The sequence below is a fragment of the Musca autumnalis genome, unplaced genomic scaffold (genome assembly GCF_047663935.1).
Source record: "Musca autumnalis isolate F117 unplaced genomic scaffold, ASM4766393v1 scaffold_2, whole genome shotgun sequence".
Taxonomy (NCBI): domain Eukaryota; kingdom Metazoa; phylum Arthropoda; class Insecta; order Diptera; family Muscidae; genus Musca; species Musca autumnalis.
Window position 1 is genome coordinate 126,302,361 of NW_027411755.1, and position 13,590 is coordinate 126,315,950.

Below are 13,590 nucleotides of genomic sequence, written 5' to 3' on the forward strand. Positions count from 1 at the left end.
GATCGGGTTCGAATATGGACTATATCGGTCCACTCCTTCGAGTCTTTCCCACACAAAATTCAAAAAAAGTGAAGTTTAAGAGCGCTTCTCGGATCGTTTTGAAATTTTTTTTGGAGGCAAGTCCATACTTCCTGAGATAATGGTCTAAAAGCTCCAAGAAACCTTGACGGCACCAACTTAACTGGCAAATCCGCAAGATAACTCTCGCAAGGAGTGTCTGATTGTTCCAAACTTTGCTCATCGTATTATTTTATCTAGTCGTGTATCAGATTGGAATATGGACTATATCGGTCCCGTCCTTCGGGTACCTCCCACATAAAATTTGAGAAAAGCGTAGTTTAACAGCTCATCTCGTATCGTTTGAAAGGGTTTCCAAAAACTCTTTCGGATACCTCCCACACAAAGTTTGGAAAGAGTGCAGTTAAAGGACTCGTCTGGGATATTTTTTAAATTTTTGGCATGTGGCCCTAGTTTGTGCATCCGGTCATACTTAAAACGATGCAATTTTTTCGGAGGCAAATCCATACTTACTGAGAAATTGACCCGAAAAGGTTTTTTTTTGCTTGTTTGAAAGGTAACATTCGGCCTTTTCAAAGAAACAAAAGATAATATAAATCCATGGTGAAATGTAGAAGTTATGCCCGATTAAAGTTTAAAATCCATTAAAGTATTTTTTCTCTATAGTTACCGTTATAAAATCACATTACAAAGTGATCTGGAAAATCCATAGGCATTTTCGTCTTCCCGTGATTTTTTCTTAGACATTTGTAGCACAGTATAATAATGCAAGCTATCAAAATAATGTAAGCAAGCCACATTCTGCATTGTCAGTAAGCTAAAAATAATGAATAATTTTCGGAAAAATCCGATACTCAATTTGTAAGTTTTCGTGCTTAGCAGTTGTTATTGTAGCAACGAAAATATGTTCGTTCGAGTATTATTTATCAGGTTCTGGTTCCTCTGTATCCAGACTCAAAAATTCTGCAACATAGGTAGGCTACGTCCACAAAGAATCGGGCACAGTTATTCATCGGCGGCATGTTAGGTTAGGTTAGGTTAGGTTATAGGATGCGCAGCTGCTCAGCTGTCTCCCCTGTCCCGTCTGGGATGTTTGTGGAACAATTATTATTATTATGCGCAGCTGCTGTATATAGCAGCCACTCCACTCGGAGACCTTGTGGTCCATTGTGATCATCCTGGTTTGTAAATCCGGGTATTGTTGTTGGTGTTATTTCATGTTTGGTGGTTCTGTATGTGGTGCTGGGTGTGGGTGTGGTGATGATTGTTGATGATGTGGGTGTGGTGATGATTGTGGGTGTGTGTTGATTATAGATGATATGTATGTGGTGGTGATTGTGTGGGTGTGGGTATGGTGATGAGCTTAGATAGTTATGGATTAGGTTATTGTTTGCCGATGGTGGTGATTGTTGGTGATGTGATGGCGTGTGGTTGTATACAGATGAGTACCGGTTTTGTTGCTGCTGGATAGGAGAGGAAATGGTAGGAGGGGAAGAGACGGGTCAAGGAGGTATAGGAGGAGGATGAGGGGAATAAAAGAAAAGAAAGCAAGAGAGGTATATTAGTTATTAAATAGACTAAAATGCATACATTCCATGTATGGGTCACCAGAGTCAAGCTCAAGCGGGGTAGGTCTGTACTGGACAGACTGGTGTATTAGGAAGGCAAGTCCTCCTCCTCCGCTTCTTGTGCGATCCTTCCGCAAAACGTTGTAACCATCACAACGTTGTACGTTGCGCAAAAACTTTCAATGGATTCAGTTTTCGTCTTCTTGTCTTTAATCAAAGCTATTTTTATCAGTGGAGCCTGATACCACTTACCAATATCTGACGAAATTATAATAACATGTCTAGTTTATCAGAAGTTCTACTACAAAGAACAAGTGAAAGTGTTTTTAGAGATTTTTTTCTTTTCCTTATGGAAAAGTGGATATTAAGAATCTCTTTACTCTAGTAAAATATTCAGACATTAAAACATATTTGTTCTATCTTTTAGCATTAGTTCACATAACATGTAGTCATATAGTGCGACAAGCTTCTCTTTCGTTGTGCCCCATTTATTTTCAGATGCATACTTACCTCCAAATCTCATAAACGATTCTATTGCCATAATAAATACAATTAATCGCGTTTGTAAATTTATTAATATTCTTTAGTCTTTATTCTAATCTTCTTTTGTTAAAATCTCACAGCCATTATCGGTAACTAAAATTGTATGTCCAAATTGGGCACTCTTCGCACCATCAATAATCATAGCCGTCCAGCCATCTTCTTGAATTTCAATATCGGGTCCACCTAGTGTTAATATCGGTTCAATGGTAAACGTCATACCCGATTGCATCGAGCCTGGTACATTATTTTTAAAATGCAATATCTCTGGAGGACCATGGAAATAACTACCAATACCATGTCCAATAAAAGCAGGAATTGTATTGAGTCCAGTTTGTTTATGAAATTTCTTATAGCTTTAAATGCTGTCTATGGTCGGCATAATTGAATACATTCGTGTAAACATTCTTCCGTCTTCTGCACCAAGTAGCGGCCCAGTTCATCAACATCTCCAACCAAAGACGTTTTCGAACAATCTCCACGATAACCATTCAAGAAAACCGTTATACCCACATTGATTATATCGCCATCTTGGTATGCTATGACAGGCAATCAAAATTTTTCTTAATAAAAATGTTCAAAAGACTTTTAGAAATCATAGTCGGTGCGGAAACTTTTTTCAACGAATCGAACATACTCGTTTTCGTTATCAGGACAATATTCCGCACATGGTACTGGCGTGGTGGACGGTCTTCGAGTATGACATTCATACTGTTCCTAAATATTGCCACCCAACTACAAGAGAAAATAGAAAAACATTCCCTACAGAGAGAGTAAAGTCCTCAGTTTGGTTTGCTGGGATTACACCTTGATGGAAAATCCAAATCCAGACCTATCAGTAACGTAATTTGAAGTTAGTACATAACCCCTGTCGGGTGCAATGGTATGCACGAACGCCTAGCGCGTAAAATACCCGTCAGTAATGTTGGCGACATTTCCTGAGTATTTCAGCCATGTAACACTTCTCTACAAGTGGTGTCTTAGAACACGCCGTTCGGACTCGGCGATAAACTGTAGGTCCCATATCATTGAGCTAATATGAATCGGGGTGCACTCATTGATATGAGAGAAGTCTTCTTTGTCCCGCTTGGGATGTTTGTGGAACAATTATTATTATTACGGAACCCCTGTCGAGGCCCCTAAGGAGGTGAAACCCGAGGGAAGCTGTTGTTCAGCGTTGAATATCTCCGTACAATCCTGGACCATCAATTGAAATGGGAAAGGAATACCGAGGAGCGGACGAAGAAAGGTCTGTTTGCTCTCTCTCTACTTTTGCAAGCACTCCGTTGGGAAAAGTTTGGGACTCAGAATACAAGTCATATACTGGTGGTATGTAACCATCTTAATACATGGTGGACTGGTCATGTGACAATCACTTGGGAATGACCAAACTATCATGTGTGCAAAGGGCTGGGTCAGTTCTGTTTACTCGAGCTATCATATGCACTCCCCAGATAGCTTTGAACGTGATCTTGGATCTCCAACCAGTTTCAGGTTACGAGGACGGCTTTTAGGCTCCGAGAGTCAGGATCGTTGTGGGTTTCACATTTCGGACATGCGAAGGTCTTTAACTTAATTGGTAGTCAGTTTGAATCTGGCGACAGTAATCGCACAAGCGATTATAGTCTCACCTCTTTCAGTTTTGATTTACACTCTGTTTCATGTCAATAGCACATTTCAAATTGCTTTTTGTTACTTGAGTTTAGTCGATATCCATGGAATAAGGTCGGGAAAGTTTACCCAGCAAAATGTTTGTAGCCAAAGAAGTAGTTAAATCATGAGTGCAAGTGATTTCGGACTACATCTTTTTACGTGAAAGAAGTCATGATTTTTACAAGGGCATGGTGCAGTGAGGATACTGTCTAATTTACTTCTTAAGCACACATTTTGCATTAGTTCTTTGTAGTGAATAAATCACAACAACATATTCAACTACTTCTTTGGCTACAAACAAAGATGTAGTTCGAAATCACTTTTATTATTTTTTGTATACAAATTACTTTTTATGGATGCAAACATATTGCTGTTATTAGAATTAACAAGAAACAAATTATGTTCTTTGTCTTTTTAAGTTTTTTTTTGCAAAATTTTGAAATTTCTAAAATGTGAAAATTTTATGAAATGGATTCAAATCGGACATTGTCAAAATGTGAAGAACGGACTGCATTTTTCATGACTCTGCGTGGACTGCTTCAAAAAAAGCTATTCAATAACTACTTCACAAGGAACAACTTCAAATAAATTTTGCTGGGTATATATCTTGGTTTGTAATTTTATGAAGTATAGCACATTTTTTAATAACATGAGTAAAAATGTAAATTTTGAATGCTACTGTTACGATTCTTTAAAATTGAAATAAATAAAAGCTATTTCAAGTTTAAAACGCTAAAATTGGTCGAACTATGACTTTTATACCGGGGAAATAAGACCTTATGAAACCCAGCAAAATAAATTGGAAGTAGTGCAGTGTGGACTAGTTCTGTCACGGCATGTTTTGATGCAGTTCAAACAGAGTCGTGAAAAAGGCACTCCAGTCCTCACATTTTAATTGCATTAGGATGCAATCCAAAGAATCACATCCACTTGTCACATTTTAACAACATCCGGATGCAGTTCAGCGGAGTCGTGAAAAAGGCACTCCAATTCCTCACAATTTAACAGCATCCGGATGCAGTCCAAACGGAGTCGTGAAAAAGGCACTCGCTACATTTTATTAGCAGTTGTTAGAGATCCCTACATGTACACAAATCAGTTTGTACATCTCTACAGGCAGCGGTATACATTTTACAAAAAGAGATAAGCGTGTTAACATTTCCAAACATTTGTTAATACAAACTAAATAATATTTATTTTTTTAATTAATTTCTCGTTAGAGACGAGCTTACTGACCAAGATGCTTTTTGAAAAAGGAAAGCCGACGATACGAACCCACACAATCACCACTGTGTGATATGCATGTTTCGCCTTTGGTTTAGGAAGGCTCCTCAGACACATCGACTGTGGGGCGGCTTCGCTATCCTCTAACTTATTTCCTCTTTCAAATGCAAGTTGTTTTTTTACAAAGTTGAATTTTTTGTTCAAATCTTTGTATGGCTTTCATGGCAAACGCTTAGCGTAGCCTTTGAAAGTTATGAGTTTGGTTCTGAACACTAACACGCCGTGACAACACTTTTTTCCATGTGTTTTTCAAGGACGTGGGTTCGAACCCCAGCCTGGCTTAAGCTGATTTTTATTTTTATTTGAAAATTTTTGCCTATTAGGCGAAGGTCATTTTTTATTATTTTTTTTTTTTTTTAATTAATTTCTCGTTAGAGACGAGCTTACTGACCAAGATGCCTCTTTGTAGGCAAACTTTTTGCTGGGAAGCTGTGGACTTTAATTGTCTATAATACGGTAACAATTTGGCATAAATTGACAGTTTCATCTTAGTTTTATAAAAAAATTATAATGGTACGTTATCGAAGCCAAGCTTTCTGTTGAAAGATACTTCATAAAATTACAAACCAAGATGTATAAACTTTCCCGAGCTTATTCCACGGATATCGACTAAACTCAAGTAACAAAAAGCAATTTGAAATCAAATCAAGCACTCATTTAAGCTTAATGATAGCTGTAGTATTTTTCAAGCAGTAGAATTAGTTAAAGGACATTAAATCAGCCTTACAGGACATGTCGATAGTCATTTTTAAAATACCCTATTTTGTTATTAGAATATGATTGCCCTTACAATATCTCTTCTCTGCGTGCGTATAAAGAAGTTTTACTAAGAAAATACGAAAACATTACACTGTGGGGTGGACCATCCAAAAGAGGACGTCCAATGACCTTGTAAGCATACTGAAATAAGTAAACAAAAATAGATTCGATGTATTGATATGATACTTGAATTGATACTTCAAAAGCATTATTTTATAGCTCGCTAATATGCCTTTCCGTCTGTTCCAACCTTATTTTTACTTGTTATGGATGACGATCGAACACACCCGCATACCTTTTCTAGTTATTTTTGACCAAATTGAAATGACTAAATACCAAATAATTTTGATGATTTTGGTCATGTCCCATATACAAGGTGTTGGTCATTTTTGGCAATATTTTTGTTTACTTCCCCGTTTCTTTTGATTTGATTTTTCTTTGTTATTTCCGTAAATTTTTATGACGAAATGTGTTTGTTTTTATTTAAGACTCCAATCACATCGTATTGAATTCAATGTCTGGCTATTAGTTTTTCTATGGCCTTTAATTGTTTCTGCAGTTGTCGTCGGAGTGATTCATTCTTCTTTGTTATTGGTTTTTGTTTTTATTATTGTTGTTTACTTTGCATAATAATTCTTTATTTTATAGTAATTAAAAGATTATTTTGTGATTTTTTTCAATATTCATCTAGTCTTATCTGTTAGGGCATACACATGATTCTGTTATTTTTCTCTCAACCTATGGAGAACAAAAAACGAAACACTCTATAGAAGCGAGAGATTAGCAAACGCAAAATGTAGTTCAAACTGATAATCAATGGTTTTAATGATGCTGCGGTCATCTGACTAATAGACTAGCTCAGGCTTGCTGATATGTATTAAAAAGTCGTATTTCATTCAAAACAAAGCAGACAAAAGGCGGGAAAATACAAATGTAGTAATTGAATTGAAGTTATAAAAAATATTTCGACAAATGTAATTCAAAATTGTATACAACATGAGATGTTTTGTTCAAATTGATGCGTCAATTAAAAATGCGCCTTATATGACGAAGAAAATATTATCTGATTTAAGTTGTTAGCAAGTTATCGGCAAAGTCCAATACCAATAAGTAAATGTTGAATGCTCCATAGGGAAATATACATTTTCAAATAATATAATTGCCTACATATTACAGGAATCGAGTAAGTTTGTAATAAGGGATTGGTATATATTTGGGTGAACTTGGGTTTAGGTTTAGGGAGGGCGACTGTAATTATCGCTTCACTCGAATACGAAGGTCCATTATTCTTTTCGTTCTGCAAATAGAAGACAAACGATAGAATGAAAAAGTGGTTAGAGGCAAGTAGTTAAAAAAGAGAAGTTATACTTCAAAGAGGACTTCATCAGCTGATTGCTACTTCCTCATAACCATCTAAGACTTCTTGAGAATGGGACAATGACTGCTGTGTCCATGTTTGATGGGAATAAGACAGACGGGAACTCATAGTCAACGAAGATCCTGTGTCTAGTGTGTGAACACTGACATAGTACTTCAGTGATGGTCTTTGTCTCCTCCTCATCCTCACATGGCTGCAGTAATCGACATTGCATTCAACCCCCCAGCAAGTTCTAGTTCTTACATAGTGATGATCCTTCCCAGCAAAAATTTGGATCCGGTAGTCATTACGTAACCCTTTACAAAGTAATGTAAACAAGCTTCTTTTCGCATTACAAGTAATCTGAAAAGTAATGGGTCACTTCTTAAAAAATTTACAAGGTAAACCTACTTACTTTACTCCTCACTAAGTAATGACGACTATAAATCCTACTGTTGTGCGCTCAACGCTCACAGTCGGCACGCGAGATTTTTTTAAATTAAAAAATAACAGTTCGTGGTGCACATGTGCACTGCACATTTTAGTTTTTAAGCACCCCTTAATATTCGTGTGCGTGGCATAGTGTGTAGTGTCTTTGGCTAGAAATCAGAGGGTTCGTGGGTTCAATTCGGGCAGACAGCGAAATTAAATAAAGTAAAATAAAAGTAAGAAGTGTGATGAAATAAAAACAAATTCCTCTACATCAAATAGAATTTTTTTACCTTACTTTTCAACTTCTAGTGGCCACAGAATAACTAGTTATTCTAGTGGTCATAAAATAACTACAAACTGAGTGCGACATGCCCTTGTAAAAATAATGGGGAAGAAAGGGGGTTTGAGAGAAGTTACGGCTGCCAAAAATCCCTTACGAAACCCATGATTTTGGGAGGACTTTTTTTGCTGGGTTATAGCAATTACGATCTTAACCTTGTGGAATAGAAATAAAACATTGGAGGATGTATAGGTTGCTAAACTGGTCTAGTTCAATCTCGTTCCCGACAATGTAACACTGGTCCGGTATCCAACAGAAAGTGTTTCGTTCTCTAGCCTTCCAAGCAGATTTTTACACATGTTAACAACCTTGGATTTAATAAAACAGGATATGAGTGCCAAGAGCTCCTCCTGGTCGTTGACAAGCACCACTACTTAACCTGTATCAGCGCTAGGGCCTTATATATAGTATTTCGCTTGGAAGACAGTAGAGAACTTATATGAGTTCCGCCTGGTCGTCGCCAAACACCACTTCTTGACTTGTATCAGCTCCAGAGCCTTTAATAAAGCATTAACGTTTGGTAGACATCGAGTTCCCCGCAGAAAAGTTTGGCCCAGTTCCCTCTTCCATTTCGGATCCAGGTTTTGAGGAAATGGTCTTCCATGAGGTCAGTGACTCCTACTTGGAATCAAGACCTTAGACGGCCGGAAGTTGAATGGTAATCACTGATCTCCAGAGTGGCCAGAAAGTCTCTTTTGGGGATGATAGAAGCGTGTTCAAATATACCCCTCAGTAATGTTGGCGACATTTCCTGACTATTTCAGCCTTGTAAAACTTCTCTACAAAAGTGGTGTCTTAGACACGCCGTTCGGACTCGGCAATAAGCAGTGGATCCCTTATCATTGAGCTAATATGAATCCGGGTGCACTCATTGATATGAGAAAAGTCTCCCTTGTCCCGTATGGGATGTTTGTGGAACAATTATTATATTATAGAAGCGTGTTCAAAACGCGACTCATCCAACATCTTCGTCTCTGTGAGCAATATTTTCCACTAGAATATTCAAAGGTTTGACAAACCAGTTTTGCCTGGTTTTACTTGACTTCAATTGCAACGGTCTCCGTAACAAAGTCAGCGAAATCGTAGACTTTATGAGCCAGAGAAACATCATGGTCGCCGCAAAGGAAACAAAGTTCATTGTTACCTGTATCTTGCAACGTTACGATATTTACAACGTTTTGCGAAATTATCCTACTAGAATCTGAGCAGAGAGACTTATCTTTCTTATACGGCAGTCTGTCCAGTACAAACCTATCTTGCTTGATCATGACTCTATTCATTTATACACACGGTGCGCCTTGACTAATTTTAAATGAAAGGTGCTTACACCTGGGATGTTTTTGCGGATTCTGAAACTACAATGTTCATAGATGAGAAAAATCAAAAAAAAAAAAAAAAAAAATCGCCGGAAGGATTTTCAAATAATTCGTGGTTAAAGTTCACATTTTTAGGGCTTTTTTAGGTTTTCATGATTTTGCTTAGGAACCACAAGCCCTATCGAAATGGGATTAGAGGAAGTGTTGTAGCAGTGAAAATTCTCTACAAGATTGACTTAATGGTATTTTCGTAGTTTTTCCATTTATGAGATATAGAAGTTCAAATTGGGACAATGTACTGACTGTACCGCCTCCTTAGAGGTAGTTTACACTATCTATCAATGTCATATGACACGAAATAAAAACATTCCATATCTACCCACGCAGGCAATGTGGAGACGTAATTTTATTACATTTTTGCTGGTGTGGACGCGCAAAGTAAATGGCGTAAGGAAAATCCCCAATATTGCACATATTAGCGACTATATAATGATGGGAAATTTCATGTCATATAACATTTACATATAGTGTAAACTACCCCTTATCAAACAATGTCATGCAGGGTGCACCTTAACTAACTTTAAGTGAAAACCGCTTACACCTGGAAAGTTTTTGCGGATTCTGAAACAGCAATGTTCATAGATGGGAAAATCCAAAAACAAGAACAAATCGCTGAAGGGATTTTTAAATAAATCGCGGTCAAGGTTCACATTTTTAGGTTTATTTTAGTCACATGGTGCTGATGCCTTACATTGCAATAATCGTCTGGTGCCGGGGGACTTCCACGCTCACCATACGGCTCTCATTGACAACTAAACAATTTTGTCGCGTTTTCGTAGGTTTCGTAGGTTGAGCAACCTTTTAATTGATTTGACCGCGACATGCCATCATGCGTTAGCGCAGCTTTGGTGAAAAGGGGAAATTTTAAAATTTGGCAACATTATTATGAAAAGCATAAATGATAAATGTAGGGACTGCCTAATTTAGGTAGTTAGAGGGCTAATGAAATCATATAAAGAAAAACCGATAAATAAATAGCTGAAAATCGGGATAGAAACGCCCCAAAATAATATCTTATGGCGCAGAAATGCGCGGACTCATGGAACAAATCCAAGATAAGGCTGATCTTTGGTCAACGATATATGCAGTTATGGTTGCGAAATGGATGCAAAAGTCAGGTTATACTGTAATCATAAACATTAACTTGCGAAATGCAAAATTTAATGTTGGTACTACTTATAATAGGCCTGTGGTAAATCTCAAAAGTACCAACATCGTGAACATTGTTTTCCCAGCAAAATGTTTGTAGCCAAAGAAGTAGTTGAATCATGAGTGCAAGTGATTTCGGACTACATCTTTTTACGTGAAAGAAGTCATGATTTTTACAAGGGCATGGTGCAGTGAGGATACTGTCTAATTTGCTTCTTAAACACACTTTTTGCATTAGTTCTTTGTAGTGAATAAATATACATTCCATGGAAAGTTTTTTGAATTGATTTTTCGATTCATTTAAAAATTGATTCGCAAGCATGCAATTTGAGGCGTGCGAGGATTTTCACTGGTTTGAGACCTCAGGGCCATTTGGAAAAGGTATTTAAAAGAGTTGTGGTAACTTCTAATTAATATTTATGGCCTCTTTTTCTAGTTTCGTTCAAATTACTACCAAACTCATGTTTTTGTAGAACATTTTTGTTTGAAAAAACAGTAGTTTGAAAATAGTTCGATAGTATTAATGAAATTGAAATATAATGAATATAAAACAATGGAATATCTCAAATAAATCATTTTAAAAACCGACTGAGTGCAAATAAAAATCAAATACTTTTATTCTAGAAAGTTAGCTTTTATTACTCAAAAATACCCAAAAACATCTTAAAACGCTTCTTGCATAGAGTCATGCCAATATGTGATAAATATCTAAAATTGATTGCTGACTTCTTTCAGGTAAAAAAGACATAGGGGGTTATCATGAATGAAATTTCCCCGTGAGTTTCGTCCTTCCGCCGTTGCAACTTAAGGGAGAAATTGAAAAAATTCACGGGGAATTGCCGTTCATGATAACTCCAATAGTCACTTGCAATCATGATTCAACTACTTTTTTGGCTACAAACAAATATGCAGTCTGACATTTCTTGCACCTATGACTATCTTTTTGGATACAAACATTTTGCTGAGTAATTGAAATACCATAAAATAAATTGTTTCTTGTGTTCTTAAGCATTTTATTTGCAAAAAGTTATTATAAATGTAAACATTGCTAAAATGTGAAAATTTTGTGAAATGGATTCAAATCGTACATTGTCAAAATGTGAAGAACGGAATGCATTTTTCATGACTCTGCGCTGACTGCTTCTAAAAAAGCTGTTCAATCACTACTTCACATAGAACAACTTCAAATAAATTTTCCTGGGTTCTGACGAGAATAGAGACAAAGGCAATTGCTCTTGGGAGATGTTTTTATATTAAAATTGCTGACATTTATCGTTGTTTAAGTACAGTATACAATTCCTGATACGGAGAAGTCCCCAACACGGGTATGAGTCCGTAAAATATGACAAGGGTTGCTACACGGTATTGACATTAACATTTTTTACAGCCTCTGGTCTAAAGCATAGGCCTGAAATTGTTTACTCATTTATGGAAATATAGAACGAAATGTATTTTTTGATCCCTTTAAGTCTAATATAATGGGTATATAAAAAGATTGGGCATTATAGACTCAATAAGATATTATCCCGGTGTTGATCACAACCAGGCACCGGACGTTGTGAAGTTCTGGATAGATTAACACTGTTGGGAAGTTCCACAAACTGATTCAGATTTTAATTTTATTGACCATAAATGGTCTACGCGCTAACTTAATATAAAAAACTCGCGATATTTCACATCCCCTAGACCTCGATAGTGCACTTCTTGAGGTATGGGGCCATATGGAGTATTATAGACCTATTCCTCACGTAGCTATAATATTAAGTCCATATATCACGCTTAATTGTTATTCTGATTCAAAAAGGGAGGTCCCATGAAGTTCTAAATATGATTAATATAATAAAATATGGTATTATTTACTATTATGTACTAATTTAAATTGGGTGCATCATTTAAGCTGTGAGTAGGATTTTTGGGGTAGTGCCAATCTTTTGATTTATATTTCCCAAGGGTGTAGATTTTTTTTAACATATTCCGATATAAGTTTCAACTGTAAGCCTAATCTTTTATAAAAGATCAGTTTATTTCACTCTTAGTTGAAAACAAGCCGAAATATTGCAGCTTTACTTAATAAATTCTAACTGCATCAAATAAGCTGGGAGTAACTATAAGTTTAAGTTGGGAAATTGTAGTCATGACACTGTTTTATAAGCAGACGAGACAGTCAGTGCATTGTCCCAATTTAAACACCTATATATCTCAGAAACTGTAAACCCTACGAAAATAACATAATGGTCAGTCTTGTATAGAATTTTCATAGCTACAACATTTTCTTTAGTCTTATTCCGATAGGATTTGCGGTTTCCAAGCAAAATCGTGAAAACCTAAAGAACTCCTAAAACAGTCAACTTGAATCGCGATATTTTTGGTTTTTTTTTTTAATTTTTCTCATCTATTAAAATTGCAGTTTCAGAATCCGCAAAAACTTCCCAGGTGTAAGCACCTTCCATTTAAAGTTGTTTCGAGTGCACCGTGAGGGTCCTTGACTTAGTAGTATTTATATTGCATTTTGTTTGAATTTTCAGGGTCAACAAGCCCACATTTCTTGACGCTGTTGATTAAATCATTTTTTAGAACATCCAAATAAACCTCATTTGTCATAGTTTCCTCCAAAATCTGGATGTTGCCAACGTCGCTGCTTTATATACAAACCCACACCATAACTGACAGTTTTCTGAACTTTACTGAACTTTTGTTTTCCATGGTTATAAGGTGGTTTCGCAATACTTTTTGAGGCCCATTGTGATAGTTCAACATAATTTTAGCCTCATCAGAAAATATAACGTCATCCCAATACTTAAGATGGCGTGAAAAGTTGTCTGTAACAAGTCCGAATAGTTTCTATATATTGTGTTGGGAGGGCAATGGTTTTTACCTAGTCACTCGTGATGAAGGCTTGTTATTATGTAGCACTTTTCTGACTTTTCCAAATGACACACTTTCTCCAAAATCTTTTTTAATTAGAAAAAGCAATTTCTGGTGCTGCGTTGGGTCTTTCGTCAATTTCTCCAGTCAATTCGTGAGATTACTATTTTGGGCCTACCGTGTAACGTCTTTAGTTTGAGCCTGCCTTCTCTCTCGGTGCGGTATATGATGTTGTACACAGTTCTAAGC

General features: G+C 36.6%; 1 protein-coding gene and 1 pseudogene across 4 annotated transcripts in view; one reads left to right on the plus strand and one right to left on the minus strand.

Moving 5' to 3' along the window:
• Positions 1–13,590, plus strand: part of dia (diaphanous related formin 1) — a 67,603-nt gene that overhangs the window by 13,150 nt on the left and 40,863 nt on the right. The window lies entirely within an intron of this gene.
• LOC141392383 (methionine aminopeptidase 1D, mitochondrial-like) lies at positions 2,172–2,836 on the minus strand (annotated as a pseudogene).